The following is a 6,000-nucleotide window of genomic DNA, read 5'->3' as shown; positions in this document are numbered from 1 at the left end:
ACTCCAGAGACTCTAATGACAACATCCAATGCTTGTTTAACTTCTGGGATTGCCAGAAAGAGCTATATTTAGGAAAAAAACTGAAAAGTTGCCCGTTTGACTTGTGCTCTATGGAAGTTCCTGGCTCCTGCAAGTCTCCCTGTACCAAAGCTAACTATTAAGCTCTTGTTATTGCAGCTCATTTCAGTAACAGCAGTTGCCCAGCAAGCACTACATCCAAACTGCAAAAACCTTCTGGAATTCACATTAACATATAAAGGACATTTTGTTGTATCAAAACACTTTCACTTCTTAATTCTCTACTGTTATTCACATACATGAAATAGGGATAATTAGCAGGCAAAACTGTTTCACATCTTCTGAAAGGTAACAGTTGTATCAAGTGTGTCAAATATCTTCCTAGGAGCATATATGTACATACTTTTTAGTATTCGTTTCTGTCTTACTTTAAAAAATGGATTGAAAGTAAGACACCTGCTGGTATTCAACCTCTACCTAATTTCACTTACCACAAGCACATAATAGAAGAGCAAATACGGCAATTTCAAATAGCTCTACAATTTGCCATCATATTCCATCTCTTGTTTAAAAGAGTACTAGCTGTTATAGGCTATTTTGATGGGAAAAAAAAAGTTAATTTTATGTTCTGATTTCCTTTTTGGTTGCAGAAGATAGAGATGTACAAGATTTCAAAGACTTCCAAATTGAACAGTTTTACAACGCTGCAGCACAATTACAATCTCCATTCCATGCATATTCAGAAGCAACAAGCAGAAGATTTTGAGAGATATTCAGAAATATAGAGTTTTGAGATGAGCTTTTGTAATCAAAGACATCAGCTTGAAATTTTGAGTATTATTCATTCACTGCTTGTCCCAGTATTCATGTTAATGAAAAGAGCTGTGAAAATTCCTGTCCCAGCTGATATGAAATAAAGCTTTCAGACAGGAACATCAGCATATGATACATGTTAAAGATAGTACAAAATACTCAAACTATTTTTTAATTCATTTTTGTGAAAGCATGTTGTGAAGAATAAACTTCAGTTGTGGTGGTGGGTGCAAATAAATAATCCAGCCTGTTAGGTACAAACTCCTTGCAGTGGACCACCCTTCTAACTGGGTTGCACCATCTGGAAACACCACTGGACTGGAGCACAACAGGCTCTTGCTGGTGTTGCTTGTCATAGCTCCAAAAACAAAGAACCAGAGAGCAACTTTCAAGAGGACAAGTTTAAGTGTTTAATACCTTCTCAAAGATTTAGATTTACAAAAGAAACATGGTGATGGTAGTGGAGTTATTATTATTATTATTATTATTATTATTATTATTATTATTACTACTACTACTACTACTACTACTACTACTACTACTACTACTGCTAGGGGTACTCACATATGAAGGTGAAGCTATGTGCCACTGTACCAGGAATTCAGGTGTCAGCCATGGTTTTTTTCACCCTTCTAAAATCATTTTGCTTTTTTTTTCTAACAGATCAATAACTCAAAGGTTACAGTTCTTCTGACACCCAAGGTAGCTGCTTTCATCCACAGTCAGGCTCAGACCTAGTGGTACCTATTCAGGGGGTCCACAAATATATATTAACTTACAGGTGAGTTCAGGGTAGCTTTGAGAGTAAAAGACATGAGTTCAACTTACTGTGGAAGAGCAGAGCATGCCTGGTCTGACATCTATAAACATCTGAGCAGACTGCACACCTCCTTAGCCTGTGCTAAGCAATTAAATGCAATGTAATAAGGTACAGGCCCTGTACATCCAAAATCCTGCCCTTACAGTCTCTGCCACAAGCCTCTTTCTTTAGTAAAGTAGGAGTGGGGGCAGAAAGCAGCGTCTCCTTGTGCTGATCTTCTCCAGACAGTCTCCATCAGGAGAAAAGCCCTGGGTCCAGCACTGTTGTGGGATCAACAACAGTGTCCAGGGACACCCAGGACCAAAGAGAGCTGGTCTGGCTGCAGGAGAGCAGCAGCAGTAGCAAGGATCTGTGCTAGGGAAGGAGAGGACAGTAGTTCATTAGGTAGCAAGCTAACAACAAATGGGCACAGAGGCAGCCCATGCTGGGACTGCTCAGTGTATGGGTTGAAGCAAAGGTCTCTGCAGAAAAAAACATCCAGAAGTAGATGGGTCTGGCTTGGAAATGATCCCAGGTACATCCAAGCCCAGCACTGTGCCTCACTAGCCTCACTTCTTTTTAAAGTCTCTTCACATTGAATGTAAAATTTGATTGGAGGTTTTTCAAGCCTGCACATATATTTTCTCATTTAACAGCTATTACTTTTCCTTTTTGTGGCATGGCTGTTTAAGAGGGCAAGCTAAAAGTATAGTTTTAAGGGACTCTAACTTTTCTACTACAGGTATCTCCTATTCTCCAGCTGCTGTGAAATGCTAATTTTTACCATAAAAATGTTCTTAATCTTTCTGTCAGTTTTTGTGGTGTGAGCAGGACTTCCATCCTCACACTGGCACATGACAGCACAGCTACCAGGCATGACTACACTCAAGCATCTCTTCAAGATTTATTGCAGCCTCAATGAGGATTTGGGCTTGAAAGGGCTTAAGCCCTCAGAAACAAACAGAAACAATAATTCAGGGGCAGGTAAAAGCACAGCTTTACAACTGTAGACTGGCTATATTTTCCCCAAACCAGCAAAGCTAAGTTTTATAAGAAGTAGTAGGTGGGGTCAGCTGCAGATGCACATTGGGAGATCATAGGGTGTAGGTATGCAGCACCTCTCCAAACAAAACTGTTTCAAAATACATCTGCAGTGAGAGAGGCAATCTATCAAAAAATACCTGGGCCTTAGGCCTAAAAAGACAAGATGGGCAATGAAATCCCTAAGACCTTTCAAACTACTTGAAAAATTACAGATTAAGCTGAAGAAAGCATTTTAAGCAGGATTTTAAACCATTTATTAAAGCGGCATAAACCTTCTGGATATAACTATCATCAAAACACAGGTCTGCCTGCAACTTTAAACGCTATAAGAGTGGGAATTACTGTGGAGTTTTTTTACCAGAAAAAGAATAAAAACTCCCACTTAATGTAAAAAAAAAAAAATGGCAAATATGACAAACTTCTAGTGCATTGTTAAAGCCCCTGCTAAGAATGGAAGAAAATAGAAATGGAGTTCTCAGCTCCTGGTTCACAGGGTCTCTGCTAAACAAGAGCCAGACATGATTGCCCTCTGCATCTGTGTGCCTCTGCAGCACTTTGTTGATGCTTTATTGGACGTTGCCACCTCACAGTTTATGAGCTGGTCACGATCTGCTACATAACCATATAGAGGGAAGGAGACAGGTGTTTTAATATTTTCTGTGTTGCTTATTAATGTTGTCACAAGCTAGGCATCTGGGAGACCATCCAAAGATGACCTTGGTTTCTCATCATCTTAAAGGCATACCTCCTTTTTATTTTACCCAATTCTCATGCCATCTAGTTTGCACTGTTCTATTTAGTTTCTGGACTCCTGGAAAGGGCTCAGCATCTACACAAGCTCTCAAATGCCTCATACCTCTCTCGGTAAACAACCAAGAACATGCTACGTTTAATCTCTCCATTTCACACCACAACAGAAACCCTAGTAACTACTTTATTGGGTCAGTCAAATGGATAATTTAGGAAAGCAGCACGTCTGGATGTCTGAGAAAAATTCCACACAAATTCCATGCCTTCTTAAATGGTCTATGGAAGTTTTCCATGCACCAAATACCATCATTGCACCTCTTCCTGTTGCTACACCAACAGGATGGTTGTGATTTTGAATACTTAAAGCACAGAGGAGCTGGCAGAAATCCTTGTTCTCTGAAGAAAACTTTCCTCTTCCACATGTTCACAAGCTAATAGCACTCCCAGAAGCACCATGATGAATTTGAGGAAGCCAGAAGCACATTCAGTGGTGCTGGTGGTTACACGCAGTTTTGGAATGAGGCGACACTCAGTTCCTCTGCCTTCAGAGTGGGAGAGTCAGAGGGAGTATTTGACACCCTCACTGAGTCAGCTCTATTTTGGTGAAAGTCTTGGAGCCTTCATCTGCTTTTTCATATTTATGACACCACACTGGTCTCCCCTTCGGCAATGACCAGATACTTTCCAATGGCCCTGTGCAATGTTTCACCTTGCCAACCTCATGGCAAGGGAGCTCCTCACAGCCAAAAGCTCTAGCTTTATCAACAGCAACAGCTTTATCAACAGCAAAAACTCTTCTGAAGTTCACCCCTCACTTGTGATTTCTGCATCTTCTTTTCCCTTTCCAGCACCTGTAAGTGAACAATATTTGCATCATTGCTTTGTGTGCCATGAACCAAAATTTTATTCAGGTCTCATAGTCTAAAATACTTTTTGAGCCCTAAATTGTCCAATAGACATGCTACATTTATCTTTTATCATCAAGGCTTTTTTACAAAGATTATCCATTAAATAATACTTGAGGAAATATTTTCTACCCTGTGTCACGAGGGCTCAGTTTCCTGAAGACAGCACACATCACACCAGCATCACACACTTGCACAGCCTTGGCTCAAACATGACTGAAAACAGCCTCTTTGTCAATGCTCCGGTATTGTACATGGCAGAGTAAAAGGCACAGAATTCAGGACTCAGCAGATATTCTCAGTCAGTCAAATAAACTATTCCAAAACATTGCATTTGCTAGAGCTGCACATCCCTCTTAAAAGCATATACTCTCTTAAGAGCAAACCCCAAGCCCATGTCACTGAGGCTGAGGTAATACAGCTGACCTTTCCCTGGTCAAGAAACACCATCATTTCTCTGAGACATCTTCCACCCTAGGCAGGAAGTCTTCAGGCATTTTTTCACTGGGCTTTGCAGAAGCCAGCTGATTGACCAGCTCTCACCCATATCATTGGATCACCGCATTCAAAAGGCATTTGTCTGTTTTTCATGAAGGAAAATAAACAAGTCGTTGGACACAGACAGTTTCAATGGCTATCAGAGATCACTAAGTAGCACTAAGTTTGCTCACAACTTCAGCTTCCCATATTTAACACAACACAAAGTTCTAATTTTTTAATCACTACATACTTTTGCCACAATTCTTTTAAATCTGAGGTCTTGCCAGGTTCTGGTGACAGCCCTGTCCAGCTGTGTCAAAGCCCTCGGCAGGACTTCTCTCCCTAAATTAAAATGCAGGCCACTTCTGACTCAATATCAAACATAATCTTCTAAATTTCATGAAGAGCTAAAGTCACACCAAAACATGATGAGATTTGCTTGTTGGTTTAGCTTTTATACCAGAAAGAACCTGGGAGTAATGAAGCCTGGCAAGCCAATGATGAATAGTCAGAATGTACTCTAGTTATTATGTAGTATAATTGCAGCAATTATTAATTACCTGACATTCTGCTGTTTCAGAGAATTTCCTTTTCCTTTTCCTTCCCCTTGGAGCTTATTAATGACTTCTGACAATGGACCTCTCTTGTTTTATCTTTGCTGTATGAGAGTCCATTCATATAAAAAAAATTTGATAAATCATATAATTGCTTTGGACCAAGGCTACAGAACACACAAAAATTCCAAAAACATGCTTCAATTTGTAAATCCACAGAGACCAAAATTACAGTTATAAATTGATCCTAACCCACAGGAATTCTCTTTCTCTCCTCAGCATGGTGGGGAAACCTCTGCCTTACTTTGTGTGCCTCCACCTTTGCGTTCCATGGGTACCAAGTTCTAAACCCTGCAGGAAAACAAGGCCAGCAGAGCAAGGGGGTCTCTCAGTCCCAGTGTAATGCTCCCCACGGGACTCACGCCCCTTATGCAGGCAGGATCAGGGAGACAGGTCTGTAGAATGCTGCCCCTGAACCTCCCACACGAGATCCTCTGCTCTCAGGTAGATGGATTTTGGGCAGTTGGAAAAATGGAGAAATGTCTACAGACATTGGCAAAATGTCTTCTTCCCAAGAAGCTGTATCTAAAGTACACACACACATTTTACTTTTAGTCATGGAATTGACTTCTGAGAT

Source organism: Sylvia atricapilla, chromosome 5 (assembly GCF_009819655.1).
Source record: "Sylvia atricapilla isolate bSylAtr1 chromosome 5, bSylAtr1.pri, whole genome shotgun sequence".
NCBI lineage: Eukaryota > Metazoa > Chordata > Aves > Passeriformes > Sylviidae > Sylvia > Sylvia atricapilla.
The sequence above is the reverse complement of the archived record's forward strand: the minus strand, read 5'-3'. Positions refer to the sequence as shown.